General features: G+C 36.2%; 1 protein-coding gene across 4 annotated transcripts in view; it reads right to left on the reverse strand.

The window, feature by feature from the left end:
- Positions 1 to 16,022, reverse strand: part of EDIL3 (EGF like and discoidin domains 3) — a 610,996-nt gene that overhangs the window by 351,691 nt on the left and 243,283 nt on the right. The gene's annotated exons all lie outside the window — the stretch shown is intronic.

Genomic DNA, 16,022 nt, shown 5'->3' on the forward strand with positions numbered 1-16,022 from the left:
AGAAATCACAGAGAAAAATATGAATATAGCTTACAAAATAAATTTAACAGTGCATAATGTTATAAATACAATATAAAGACCAATGAAACTTGAGATAACATACTTGCAACATATACCTCATTTCCTTAATATTTCTGAACAATGAGGCTTGACCTAAGTACTCTACATATAAATTAAATCCACTCCTGAAATCCCTACCCTCTCCTTGTAACACACTAGACAATTTCCTTTGTCTATTCTCTGTTATCCTTCATTATAATATAAGTTCTCTGAGCAAGAACTTTCATCTGTTCTATTCATTGTTTAATTCCAACACCCAGAACAGTCTTTGACTTCTATTTCTGCTCAATAAAATGTTGAATAAATAAATTATACAACTATGTGGTACAAGTCATCTTATGATTAAAAATGTTACTCTGAGATATTTATTTATTGAAACAAGCCTCTAAATATAGACACCGAAATGTCATCATTATAACTTTACTTCAATGAGAGCATACATATAGGTTCAAAAATAACTAAAACAAGAGTAAAGAATTAATTGCCCCTCAAAAAAATTGCCAAAGTTCCTTCTTATCATAAAACTAGGAGCAAAATATTAGATTTTATAATTGTAAGTCTACACAATCTTTTGCTGTTGTATACCTTTTTTTATTAGAAAGACATGTAGTTTTCAGACCTTCTAGACTAGAAGTAAAAAGCACACAATTACAGGGGTCACAAACACAAATTGTTTTAGAATCACTGAAGTATAGCTGCCCAAAGGGGAATGAACAGCAGTTTGCCATGACATAAAGATTGTCATTACACAAACAACTCTAAACTGAGCCGTTACGGAGGCTCCTGAGCAGACACAGCTCCCAGGTGCTATCTTTTCCCCTCTGCAAAATACATCTGGGTTCAGCAGGTGCAACTGAGTAGTGGGAGGAGGGAAAGAAGTTATGGCTGAAGGAAAGTAATCGATGGTGGAGCTTATGAGTGTGATCACCAGGGTGCTGGAAAAATTAGCTGATTAAAAGGCTACCTGCAGCTCCCCCACCTGACAATTAAAACTGCCAAATGCTTTGAATTTGTTGCACATACTTTTTTTTTTTGTCAGCCCTTGATAGTAAAGCGATAGTCTAAAGCTTACTGTATATCTCCCATATATACAATTACAAGTATTTTGTTGCAATTTGATAATTTAAGGTAAAACCTGAATCTTGCTTTTAAAGCATTTATAAATTAGACAGCTTTAGAAACAAGTCGGTCATTTATTTAGTCAGCTCTTAGAGTTTGCCACTACTAAAGTATTCATTGCTTTCTAAAATTGTATCACTTGTACCATAAATCACACGTCAGTGTGTTAGTGCATGATGAAGTAGATAAGAACGTATTAAACAAGTTAATGGGTCTATCAAAGGAACACTTGTTTTTTAACTAGAGAAAGACTGATATAGCAGCATAGTTGTCTTCATTCATGTTTTTCATTCACTGATGAATGCATAAATTCAGTCAACAAATATTGAGTGCCTACTACCTGTTAGGCACCATGTTTGGAGCTGAATACACATTAGGGAACGAAATAAATATTCTCCCTGCCCACATGGAGCTTACAATATCTTAGAACCAAGCTAGAAAATAAATAAGCTAATAAACAAGTGGTTATATAACTACGATTTTTGAAAAATTCTGTAATTTAAAAGGATAGCATGATAGAGAATAATGACAGGGGTGTATGGTACATATATGTGTATGTGTTGGAGCATTGATTACTTAGAGAAGATGATCAGAGAGATTCTCTGGGGTTGTAAAGTTTAAACTGAGAAATGAGCCAGGAGCCCAAAATGGCAATATACAGAAGGAAATAGCTAGAAATAAATATAAAAAAAGAAAGAAAGAAAGAGAGATAGATGATAGTTTCAAGAAGATAATACTTAAAGACTTAAAAAGAAATAAATGTGAAAATAAAACACTAAGGATAGGAATGTGTGCATTGCATTATTATTGAGCAGATAGGTATATGATATAAAAATAGCAAAAAACAATATAATTTACAGGAAATGAAGTTAGGTTGTTCTGAGATTCTGTGGGCAGAGCATACGCCATATAAATTAGACTAAATACAGAATGGAAGAACTAAAGTAAAATTCCAGGGAAGGCACATGCAAAATAAAATTATGAAAACAAAGACAGATAAGTATTATTCGGGAAAAGGTGTTCTAATAGGAAACATAACTAGCAAAGCAATAGATTAAAAATTAAAAATGTATTTGCAAAAATTAAAAAGTACAAATTAAAGCATGTGGCATTATTTTAGGGAAACATATCCCTTGAATTTGTGAGCTTTTGGCAAGCCTGTTGAATAAATATGTAGGCTATTTGGATAGATTCCAAATGAAACAACTAAAATGATGAAAGGAATGGCTTATGAGGACAGATTAAAGGAAAAAATATGTATGGTTTTATCATGTCAGACACTAGAGAAGAAACATTATGGTTTACAAATATTTGAAACATGTAAATTTGAGTAAAAAGAATTCTTTGTGTACTAGGTTGCACAATTATGAGTATGTTAAAACTCAAAAATATTCCCCTAGTAATAATGTTGTTTTCCAGTAAGTACCGTTTACACAAATGATTCAAACATGGGCAATGATTAAGGCCACCAAGCAGACACTGACATTCCCAATAACCTAAACTATGCAGACCTCAAAATACATACAGACCCAGCTGAATAGGACAAAGTAGCCAGGCACAAGTGCAGAAATCTTCCTATCCCCCAGCGGAGCTTTAAATTTAGAAAGAATCCTTCCGTAGAGTGAGGCTTTTCTCTGTCGCTGTGCTAGACTGAAAAGAGTTCTAGACTTCGATCTATGAGACCTAATTTTGAGCATGGATCATTCATTCTATTCTCAGTCTATATCCTCATCTGTAAATGGGGAAAATACTAACCTCTGAGGTAGTTATGAAGTTTAATAGAGCTGTTGTATATGAAAATATATTTTATGTGCTTAAAAATGTTACTCTTAGTGAGACACATTAATTATATTTTTACTTGTTTACTGAGAGTTTTTATTATAAAGGTTGTTAAATTACGTCAAATGATATTTATGCATATTTTGAAATAAACATCATTTTTCTCCCTTTTAATTAATTACATTGATTGATTTATAAATCTTATTCCAACCTTGCATTCCTGGATTAAAGTTCATTGATTTTTTTCTACAATTTATTTTTATTATGGTAACATTAGTTGACGAAATTCAGTAAGTTTCATGTGTACAATTCAACATTAAGCATATATATACTGCATTGTGTGTTCACCGCCCATAGTTAGATTTCTTTCTGTCACCACATATTTGACCCCTTTTATCCCATCTACCTCCCCACTTCGCTCTCCCCCACTACCCTCTGGTAACCACCAGTCTATTGTCCACATCGATTATTATAATGAGCTCAATGTGTCAAAAACTGTAGGATGAGGACTGTCAAAGACCGAGATGCCTGGGAGTAGGCTATTATATCTCTGTTTTTGCTCTAGAGAAAGTCAACTCTCCTCTGAGTCACTACTTATCCTGCAGCCCTCTTAACTCAATACTGTTTTCTCTCCCATAGCTTCTAAGACCTTAGATGTGGCAAAAGTCCCTCCTGCTCATCAGTGAGACTTCCTGAACATTCTTCCACTCAGTTTTAATTTCATGTCATGTATCTCTATTCCCCAATACTACCCTCTCATTATAGTTATCTCCTGATCTCTGTACCATATGTCCTCATTCCTTAAATATTTCTGTTCCTGATTCACTGTCATCTTCTCCAACATTTCTCCTGATATAATTTTGGGGCCTTTTGATACCCTCATAGATAATTTTTCCCAAATAATCATTCATGACTTGACTCTTTTCTTCCAATAATTTTGTCTTCTACCCTCCCTCAACCATAACTCCCATGGTCATACTCTCAAATTTATAGTTATTAATAACTATAATTACAGTATACTTACTTCAATGCCCCCATAATCTTATTCCTCATTCTATCACTTTCTATCTTAATTGCTCATTGCCTTCAGAACTCCCACTCAACCTTTCAGCTCTACCAGTGTATGGATCCTGCTACCTTTTGATGGCACTCCACTTTTTGTAGTGTCAGGGATAGGAAACGAACGCTGAAAACTACCTTAGTTTGAAACTTAATGAAGGGAAAATAGTGAAACCATCTGAACTGAGAAATTAAAAAATGGTTGAATACCTCTTGAAATGATTCAACTCACAGAGACCAGGTTGAGACAGAAGAGAGATAGGAAGGACTGAAAATTAGAGCAGTGACAAGAATGAGTTCAGTGGGAATCAGGGGCAATAAAAGGTAGAAAGACAGAAAATTCTGGTAAGAGATAAAAGTCTGAGAAATTTAAATTACTGGTAGCTGAGCAACTCACGTGATAAGAAAGTTTAATAAATAGCATTGCCATTGGGTACCTAAAAATGAAGACAAGATTCATTAGTGTTGGAAACTACTATGAAGTTTAATACCAGAATGTTATAAGGGTCACAAGCTTATGCATTAAGGTTTTTAAGGGGACAACTTAAAGAAACAAGGTTTTGAAGCCATTGAAGAAGTTCAGGATGTCATGATGGTTAGCAAGGGGTTCCAAAGAGGAAGGGAGGTATTATATGCTAATGACAAGAAAGTGCTCCTGTTGGACTGAGAATCAGTTTGGAATAGTTTTCAAAAAAGCAAGTAGTAATACAGTAACTCCTCCTTCTCATTTTGTGCATCCAGGAGCTGAAACGAAGCACTATCTTGCCTCAAGCAAAGTGGTATAGCAGAAAAGAGTAAAAAATAAGTTGGAATCAGAACATGTAGAATCAAGTTCAAATTCTGTCATTGGTTGCTTGAATTACAGTCACACATCATGCTGAATTATAGGTCATGTGACTTTTTAAACCTCAGTTTACTTATCTGTTAAATGAGATTAAGAATGCCTTCTTTAGTTGAAAAAAATAATTCCTTTTGCAATTGCAACAAAAAGAATAAAATACCTAGAAATAAATTTAATGAAACATGTGAAGGACCTATATAATGAAAACTATAGGACCCTATTAAAAGAAATCAAAGAAGATACAAAGAAATGGAAAGATTCTTCCAATTCTTGGATTGGAAGAATCAACATAGTTAAAATGACTATATTACCTAAAGCATTATATGGATTTAATGCAATTCCCATCAAAATCCCATCAGCATTTTTTAAAGAAATAGAACAAAAAATCATCAGATTTCTATGGAAGCAAAAAAGACCCCAAATTCCCAAAGCCATTCTGAGAAAAAAGAACAAGGCTGGAGGCATCACCCTGCCTGACTTCAAATTATACTACAAAGCGACAGTAATCAAAACAGCAAGGTATTGGCTGGAAAACAGACACATGGACCAGTGGAACAGAATCGAGAGTCCAGAAGTAAACTCATATTTATATGGGCAAATAATTTTCGATAAAAAAGCCAAAAACATACAGTGAAGAAAAGAAAGCCTCTTCAATAAATGGTGCTGGGAAAATTGGAAAGCCATCTGTAAAAGAATAAAACTAGACTGTTGTCTATCACCACACATCAAAATTAACTCATATGGATTAAGGACCTGAATATAAGACCTGAAACAATAAAATGCATAGAAGAAAACATAGGAACTCAACTCAAGGGCCTTGGACTTAAAGAAGATTTTATGAATTTGACCTCAAAGGCAAGGGAAGTAAAAGCAAAAATAAGTGAATGGGACTACATCAAACTAAAAAGCTTCTGCTCAGCAAAAGAAACCATCAACAAGGTAAAGAGACAACCACTGAATGAGAAAATATATTTGCAAGCAACACCTCCAGTAAGGGCCTAATACCCAAAATATACAAAAAACTCATATGACTCAATAACAACAACAAAAAAACCCCAAATGATCCAATCAAAAAATGAGCAGAAGACCTGAACAGACACTTCTCCCCAGAGGACATACAAACAGCCAACAAATATATAAAAAGATGCTCAACATCGCTAGCTATTAGGGAAATGCAAATCAAAACAACATGAGATACCATCTCACACCTGCTAGAATAGCTGTAATCAGCAGGACAGGCAAAAACAAATGTTGGAGAGGATGTGGAGAAATAGGAACCCTCACACACTGCTGGTGGGACTGCAAATTGGTACAGCCACTATGAAATACAGTATGGAGGTTCCTCAAAAGACTAATTGATCTACCATACGATCCAGCAATGCCTCTACTGGGTATTTACCCCAAAGACTTGAAAACTCATATCTATAAAGATATTTGCACACCAATGTTCATAGCGGCATTATTCACAGTGGCCAGGACATGGAAGCAATCGAAGTGCCCTACGAGAGATGATTGCCTAAAGAAGCTGTGGTACATATATACAATGGAATATTTTTCAGCCATAAGAAGAGATGAAATACTGCCATTGGTGACAATGTGAATGGAACTCAAGATAATCATGCTAAGTGAAATAAGCCAGACAGAAAAAGTTGAAAATCACATGATATCACCTATATGTGAGATATAAACCTAAAAGCAACAAATGAGCAGGACAAATAAACAAAGACTCATGGACATGGACTATAGACTAGTGGTTACCAGAAGACTATAGAGTAGTGGTTACTAGTGGGGTAGAGAAGGAGCAGGGAGGTAGATGGGGCAAAGGGGATCAAATATAGGGGCTTAGGGGGAGGGTGAAGTGGGTAAAGGTGATCAAATATATGGTAGCTGAACGAAACTAGACTTTGGGTGGTAAACACACAATAGAATATACAGATGTCAAATGACAATGTACACCTGAAAATTATATGATTGTATTAATCAATGTTACCCCAATAAACTTAATTAAAAAAAAATAAAAATAAAAAAATAAAATAGACTCAGGCAAGGGAAAAAAAAATGTCTTCTTTGCTCTGTTCCCTAGAATAGAGATAAGAAATGCTTATGAAATTTTAACCATTATTTTATTATTATTATTTTAAAGGAATAAATATAATAAAGTAAGTGGAGGTCCATTTCAACTATTAAATATTGTGTAGATATACAGATAAAGATATTAATCAGGCGATCTCATATTAGATGGTGGAATTTTATTATTTTGTAAAATATGGTTAAGTAATTGTTAAAAATAAACCAGGAAATAAAATTTTCTAGCTGATGTGGTTTGAGACTATTTGGTGCTTTAGTTTGGTTAAAATTTCTTAATAAAATTACATAGAAATAAAATTAAATGAGAATGGGATGTAAGGCAAATTAAATATCTTCATTAAACTAGCAGAAATAAAAACTTGTTAACCTTCAAAATCACTTCGTCCTACATTATGTATCTGAAAATTACAGAGAAAGCAAGCTCTAAAACATACTACTGAATAACAATGGAACAATGTAGAGGCACTGTGAAATCTGAGAAAACCAAAATAAATTATAAAAATCATGTTAAAATAAAATTGAATAGCAAAATTTTGAAGATAATGCATTTCAAAACACTTCCTAAGTGCTCCTCTTCTTTTTCCCATCTTCACTATTCTTACTAATGTTTTTCTTTTGAAGACACATTAACTTTTTCTGACCAAAGAGAGTATACACCAACCTCTATTTCTGAATGCAAAAAGAGGTATGAATTATACTTTACAAACTTAAATTTGAAAATTTTTAAAATATTGTCCCAAGAGAATAAATATAATTTATCCCTTCCAAAATATCTACCAGTTCAATAGTAATTAGCTATAATGTGTGTGGTTTACAAATAAGAAAATCTTTTAACAAAATATCTCCATGATATATTTTGCGTCACATAGTACGGTTTAGTAGTGAAGAGCAAGCTCTGTATTTAAATTGGATTCTGATTCTAACAAGTTACTTAATAGTTGTGCGATCCTTGGGAATTCATTTAAACTCTCAATTGTCATTTTCTCATTCATATATAAATAATAATAGTACCTACCTCAGAATTGTTGTGAGAATCAAAGATGGTACTTAGTACGATGGAACACATAGCATGCAATCAATAAATACTAGACTTATTAACTGTACTTAAGAAAGATATCAGAATCAACGGCCCTTGTTAACTTGTCTAGTAAGATGCTTAAACTGACATGGTGGCAATCTCCAAGTAAAGAGAAGAAAGGAGAAAAACTGATAACTGAAATTTATTATTTCTAGGTCAAAATTAAAGTTAGCTGGAAATGTCAAAACCTTGTATCTAACAAAGAAATCTATTACTTAGAGGTAGCTATTCTTTTAATTGATGCATAATGAACATGGAAAGCACTTTATATCATGCCTGCACTAAAACTATATTTTAAACAATGATCTCTTGCAAGAGCATTAAGAAGTATTTTCGAATACTTGGCTCATCTACAACACAGACTGTAAAAAAAATGAAAAACAAAGCTTTTAAAGTTACTGAAACTACTTTTGGCTTATTTTTTTATATAAAAGATATACTGCTGTTTAAAATGAGTGGGTATTTCTTAAGGAACACTGATTTGGGATGAGGTGTGGGTGTAGGGAAGAGCTCCATTCACTTCAATATGCATTGTCTGTTTCCGGTTTTGTTGTTGTTTAGTGGTGCTGTTTGTTTGGCACTGTTCTAAGACTTGGCTCTGTAGGAAGCACAAAATGTGAAACAAGAACTTGGCATAGAAATATTAAAACACTTTGAATGGTAATTGTTTTTTGTTTATGGACAACAATTTTAAAAAGTTAGTGTTTACAATACAGAAGGTAAACTATAGGAAAAAAAGTGAATAAATGAACAGGGAAAATAAATAGTGTGGATATAACTGGAGTTCAATGAGCATTTGGAGAGAAACATGTGAGGAGAAGAGGGTATTAAAGATAGGAGCACAGATAGAATACTCATGTCTATAGGTGGGGAACTGCTCACCATTACCAAGAGAAATTTGTCAATTTATTTTAAATAAAAATCTTCTCCAATGTTCCCATTTGACTGTTCTAGCCTTTTCTGCTCAAGATTCATGAACCCATTTTACCCAGGCTGTCTTCATATAATCTCCAGTATCAGTAAAATGCAAATGGTTACCCTGACCTCAGTACTAGAAAAGATTTAAGAGGATTAATTTGATTCCCAAAATAAACGACTTTATCAAATACAAAGCACAAACCTTAAAAACCAAATGGTGGCCTAACCTCATTTAGAGATTACCTTCAAATCAAGCACAATATCATCTAACAAAAGATTAAAACCCTGGCCTTCCCACTTATGGACTGTTATACTACATTAAATTATTTTTAAAGAGGTCAATCGATTTGATAGACCTGTTTTAGAAAATAAAAAAGTAAAGCTAAGATATAGAGTCAATCTTTCTCCATAGTTCCAAACACATTTGAAAGCGCTTTTTACTTATATTCTTGTACTTAAATCCCTCATTCTTTTTCATGCACTATTAAATTTCTGTTGCACAAATCCTACCCAATTACTATCAATATAATAATGCATATTTTAAAACAAAATATTTCTAAATTATAACCAAATAATTGTAAGACATCTTATCTGCATTCTGAGGTCTACCCCTTATCTACAAAATTGAGTAGTATGTTTTGTGATACCTTCATTCATTATTTAGGGAGAAAAAATAGAAATATATATATATACACCATATTTCCTCTGGTATTATGGGAAAATAAAGTTTTCAACCAAGCAAATTTTTCAGATATCTGAAAACCATTAAGCAGGTTTTTAAGCTTAAACAGTTTTGATGTATATTTTACTGACTTTATACCCCAAAATGTTGATCATAACTTCAGTGAGCCTGTGTCAAGGATGCAAGACCAATGTTAGCATCAATTACCATACTATAACACAGTAATGCCTTTCGACCTTTAAACTTAACCTCCCTCCCCTGCCAATAAATGTCCCCACTTTTTTACATTGTAAAGCAGGGGTCCCCAGACCTCAGGCCATGGTCTGGTACTGGTTCATGGCCTGTTAAAAACCAGGCCACACAGCAAAAGGTGAGTGGCAGGCAAGCCAGGGAAGCTTCACCTGTATTTGCAGCTTCTCCCCAGTGCTAGCATCACTGCCTCAGCTCCACGTCAGATCATCAGGCATTAGATTCTCATAGGAGCACTAGTCCCTGGTGCCAAAAAAGTTGAGGACCACTGCTGTAAAGTATCACTGCTTCTCCACTTCCCTTTCTGTCTAATGGCTGCCATGTTTTGTTGCTCTGATTAAGCCTGACCTATTAAATAACATGCATTTCTTTTTCTAGATCTAGTTTGTAGAGCCCTGGAACTTAAAAACCAAGAGAAATAGACTTTTTTATATGATCTGACGCTTAAATATAATATCTATTTTAGGTGATCAGGAGTTTCTGATGTTTTCTCATAGGTTCTCAGCTATGTGCTACAGGCAAAGCAAGAGACTTCTCTGAAAGGAGAGGATATAAATTATTGCCCAGTTGATAGTTTTAGCCGGTTACTGTGATCAAACCAAGGTGTAAAATCCTAGACTGCTCTATAATTCAGATCCTAATTTGTTTTCGTTTATGTTTTAAACCTCAGAATTAGTAGTAGAGGTTTCACATTTTCATCTTTTTTTTTTTCCCCTCACAAGAAAATAAATTGTAAATTTCACAGTTCTGGAGATTTGCAATCTTGTAAGAATGATGATAAGATTTTATAGTGAATGCTGTGCCCTAGTTGCTATCCAGCAAGAAAATGTTGGGGGTATAGAGAGGGAGAACGGAGAAAGATGGAGAGGGAGAAAAAGAGGATTTTTTATTTTAGGAAGACTCTGACATAGAAAGAATGCCACTGAAGACATTGTTTGGCATGATGTCAGCGACTATAAAAAACTGGGAGAACTTGTAGAAATGCTGTAATGGTGTACTGTAACGTGGTTTTAGGGGCTATATCAGCAGATGCTAGAACCTATTTGCAATGAAAGGTTATGAGTTAATGATCAATTAGAAACAAATGATGTCAAGTTACTGACATCAATTGATACACAATAGGCACATATATAAGGCTTACTAATGGGTTGAAATGGGTAAAAACAAAACTATTTATCATGTCATTTAGTCTCTTTTGGCCACATTGCTTACTTACATTATTTAGAAACTTGAAAGCTCCAGGAAACGTACACTTTACCTTCATGATAGAAAAGGATATTCAGGCATCTCTTACCAGTACTTTAGATGTGCATAAATATATAGTTGATATATATACACATATATAATATGCATTAATATCCATGTAAATCAATATAACAGAATTTCTATTTATAAAACATACAGTTGGTATGGAGAATGGCTTAAAAGTATGCCAAACATTTCAGTAAATATTGTTCTATTGCAAACAACTCATAATTCTATGTGCATTTTCTTTAAAGGTTTTCATGAGACCCCTTAAAAAAATGGTTCAACCCAGACATGCACTTGTTTGTCTGTGGTAGTTAGAACAACTCTGTTCTCTGTTAAAATCCTGTGGTACAAGCAGTAGGTTCTCCTTCTCTTTTTCAGAAGAGCACTGAAAACTAGAAACATCAGTTTCATACAGAGTAGAAAGTTACTTTATGTAGATTTGCAGATTAGCATTTACTAGTTTATCTCTTTTATTTTTTCTATCTTTCTTTTAAAAGATCTCCACTGATTATCCTGACACCTGCTGGCAAGGGCAGAGTTGATTCCAGTCTATTTTCCCTTTGGCGTACCAGACTTCTTAGAGGTATTTTCAGTGACAATCAGTGGTAATTCATTGTTTAAGTAGTTATAGTATTTAATTTATAACATTAATATATAATTATGAGAAAATTTTCAATACATACTCCACATGGGCAACCATTTGACTCTTTGTATATAAAAGCATGTTTGCTTTGATTAACCAAAAAATATTATAATCATTACATGGGCAATGATTTAAAAGACAAAAACTAAAATAAAGAATGCTAGGCATCTTCATTAAAACATAGATCATTGAATAAGAATGACTTGGCTTTGATTTTCTACTTTTTTAGTAATAATATCAGTTGGCAAACTACTTAGGAAATAAACTCAACTACATAAAGAGTAAATTTATCAGCTATGACAGAAAACATACAATTAATATTTGCAAAATTTGCTATGTGTCTCTCAGTACCTACTCATTCTGATTTCCTCTGGCATGAACTCAGTTCTGAAGCCTGTAATGTTTTCTTATTTTGTTTCGTTTTGGCAAGAATATAATGAACCTACTACATCGTAAATCATACTCAGTGCTATTGCACCTGCAAGTGTGTTCACTAAACAACAAATGTCAGAATTAGTTTCTTAGGCTTTAGAAAACACTCTAATCAAGCAAGTTTTTAAAACAGTATACAAAATGATAACGTATACAGTCCATTCCAATTTTTAGAATCCTTCCAAAGATGAAAAATTAGAAAAATAAATTACCTAATTAAAATTTCATCTTTATTAACATCAGTGAAATTGGGGGTCTGGACTACAAATTTGTACTCTCAAAACTGTCAGCCTTATGTTTTGTAATGGTTTAGTTAGCAAGCGATTTTATTTTAGTCATGAATACTTTATCTCTTTACTTTATACTGCTATAATTTTGTGAGAAGGAAAAATCATATGTATCTATCGATGAAAGTAAATTTTATTAACATATTTATTAAAAATATCCTAGAACCTAAATACATGTTTATATAAACACTGACCTTAAGATATTTGAGAAAAATACAAGTTTTAATTTAGAGGAGAGTTTAGTAATGGTATACATTTGCCAGTTTTAAAGATCTTTGTTACTTCAAGACCATAGAAGGAAGAATAGACCATTTCAATTTTTTAACCATTAATTTGTATTATTACAAATCTTTTCCCCAAACGATATAAATTTAAAACAAGATGCATTTCAATTCTAAGAAAACATTTCAAAAATAATCAGAAAAAATTTCAGGACCAGAGGAGGTAAAAATATGTGTTGTATCATGACAGTGTATGACATGGCTAAGATTTTGCATCAGTGCCAAACAGTCATAGCAGGACACTTTATCTTCACTTATTAACTTTTAATTCAATATTTCAAAATTATTTTTAAATGTTTCACCAGGAATCTGAAATTACTCTGTATTATTAAAGTATAAAATTTATGATCATGTAAATTAGGAAATGAAGATACTAATATGTAATATTTTTTTAAAATATAAAAACCTGTTATTTCAGCATAAATATTACCTACTAATCAGAGAAAGATAGTATTGTTATCTCAAGTGAGATTGGTCAGGTATCGATATATTTTCAGGTAGAATTAACTAAAAATCGCCATTGATTATAAAAAGGAACTGCAAATGCCAATGATTCATAGTATTTAGGACATGTCTAGACATTTTTAGACAGTGCCATTTGCTTAAAGACTTCAGGCACAAACTGCAGGCACAGGGACAGATTGCATAAGATGTCACGTGCTTGCTGCAACTGTATGCATGTTATTGGATTTTTTAGAGCAACCCATAATGATGAATAATTTAAGAGTTAATAAAATATTCAATCTGACTGATCCATTGGTTTAATTTTAAAATAAAAACGACTAATAAAAGGAATTACAAGTCCTTATCAAATCCCAGAAATTAATGCATGGAAATTGCAACCCATACAGGGAAACACCAATTTCTAAAAGGCACAGGTGTACATTAGATAATTGATGTGGGGTGGGAGGTGGCAGGTGTGCAGGTGAAATTTTCAGTGTTAACACTGGCTTCAATAAGTTTGCTCAAAGTTTAATTGTTCGGAGCTGTCACACAAGCTGCACTCTGCCTCTGCAGGGCTGAGAGAGAATAAATTTAAAAGGTACAAGTTTAACAAAAATTGCTCATGAAAAATGGTCCATTTCTTTCTAAAGCCCTCTTTCCCTCTCCCCATAGGCTGGCTGAAAAAAAGAAAAAGAAAAAAGATAAAAGAAAAAAGAAAAGAAAAGAAAATCTACTGAAGAATATGGAGTATACAGCTGCCGGAGCATTGTCTAGGAGCCTGAATGGGGAGGCCAACCTTATCACAGTTGGTTTGTCTGGAGGAGTAAGCTATCCCCTAGGCATGGGTAGGTATCTTCAGGAGGCAGAGGTCCAGGCTGCAGCGAGCTGGGACTCATTGCGCCTCAGGGCTCCTGCGACTAGGCTCAGCAAGGCTAGCGCTGCCACACACGATAAACACAGTATTCCTCTCTCCTCCTCCACCCTCTCTGCCCTCCACCTTCGCGCAGGGACAGATGGTGGCGGCGCACGGTGTAGGTGCGTGAGTGGGTGAATGTGTGTGTTTTCGTGTTTGGGGTGGGATCAGAGGCGGGGAAAGGAGGAGAGGGGAGTGCCTGCAGTTCCCCCCTTCCTCTTCCAGCCAAAGAATCAAAGTGCAGAAGAAATCTATACAGGAAAAAAGAGAAAGGAAAAACATCAATGGTGGGAGCACTGTCTTTTTCGTGTCGATGGGGGACTCAGCCGAGCAACTACAGAGCCATTACCATTCCTTAACCTTCAGTGGAGTGGCTGCCTCTGCCTAATCACTGGAAGGGCACTTCGTAAACGCAGGCGAAACACGCGCGCGCGCGCGCGCACACACACACACACACAGACACACACACACACACACACACACCCTCTACAAGCTGGGAAAAGAGCCATATTCTAGGGGAGGGCCGGAGGAAGGCTGACGAAAGGAGAGGCCACATATTGCTACCGACAGAGCAGCGAGGGCATGTGGCCAGGAGCACCTAGCTTCTTGGGCGAACAGTAGTCCGAAAGTACACAATTTTCCTGGGAAACAAATGGATGGGTGCATGCATGGATGGTGCAGAATATCCACACACTGTCTAATCTCACATGGATTCTAGTAACATATTTTTTTAATCCAACTACCCATCTTTAGAGGCATGGCATTTTAAACCCTGTAGTGCACTCAGCTCTCCACTTGAAGCAGCCTGCGGATCCCTTAGAAAGGGGATGCCCACATCCCTGAGAGTGTTAGGGGTGCAGAATACCTCGCGCGGCCTCCTCAGAGCCCCTGCCTCTCCCCCGGTCCTTTCCTGGTGTCAATTTCAGCCTCCACCTGCGCAGGAGATGGGGCCAGGACCAGGGCTTGTATGGACAAGTCACCTCTTGCAAAGGACCTGGAAGTCAACTACACAACTCAGCAGGAGACTCGCTGAAGTTCGTTCTCCCTCTCTCCCTCTCTCCTTCTCTCCCTCTCTCTCCCTCTCTCCCTCTCTCTTTTGACGGCTGGTTTATTTCACGCAAGTCATGGAAAGCACCACTAGACCAGCTCTTACAACTTTTCCGCTACTGGGCAGGGTCCGAGGTTGTCTTGCCGGGCGCTATTCTCTATTTCCAAGAGTTACGCCAGTACCCGAAGGGAATATTGAGCAAAGCTCGAGGCCCCTGGGGTTAGAGCAGAGGCGGATTCCCAGGATTTTTCTGTAATCGATGCAGCGCATCCTGGAGAGGAAGGCGGAAGAAAGCCGAACTGACTTGTCAGATCCGTCTCCTTCTCACCCATGGCCAAAACTCTCAGCGCCGGGTTCGGAATTACAAACCACTCAGCTGGTTTCCCCGAGGAAGCACCGCACCCCGGGGGCGGAAGGTCCTGCGGCTCTCCAGCCCCTTCGCATTTCGACTAGGTGACACCCCGGCACGCTCGCTTCCTCAGCTCGAGCCCCACGAACGTGCTTCCCCAGCACTGCTCTCGGAGCGTTAGTATAGCAACCAGGTGGCTGAGTGAGCTGCAGAATCTCTGGTTCCCAAGAGCACCGTTCCTTCTGGCCTCCCCTCTTTCTTTGTGATTCCTTTATCTCACACCCGTACCCCGAACCCTGTTCCCTTTCAGCTCCGCGCACTCGCTTTGACTTCGGGAGCACTTTTTGGGGGAATTCAGGGTGCGCCGCCACCTTGGCGCCGCCTGCGCTACTCACTACCCCTGGCCCGCCCGGGGGACCGCCTCCAGCCCCCTGCGCGGCGCTTCCCAGGGGACTCCCCGCCTGTCCCGCACTGCACCCAGGGGTCTGGGCCCCGCCGCCT

This window comes from Pteropus medius, unplaced genomic scaffold (assembly GCF_902729225.1).
Source record: "Pteropus medius unplaced genomic scaffold, Ma_sr-lr_union100, whole genome shotgun sequence".
NCBI lineage: Eukaryota > Metazoa > Chordata > Mammalia > Chiroptera > Pteropodidae > Pteropus > Pteropus medius.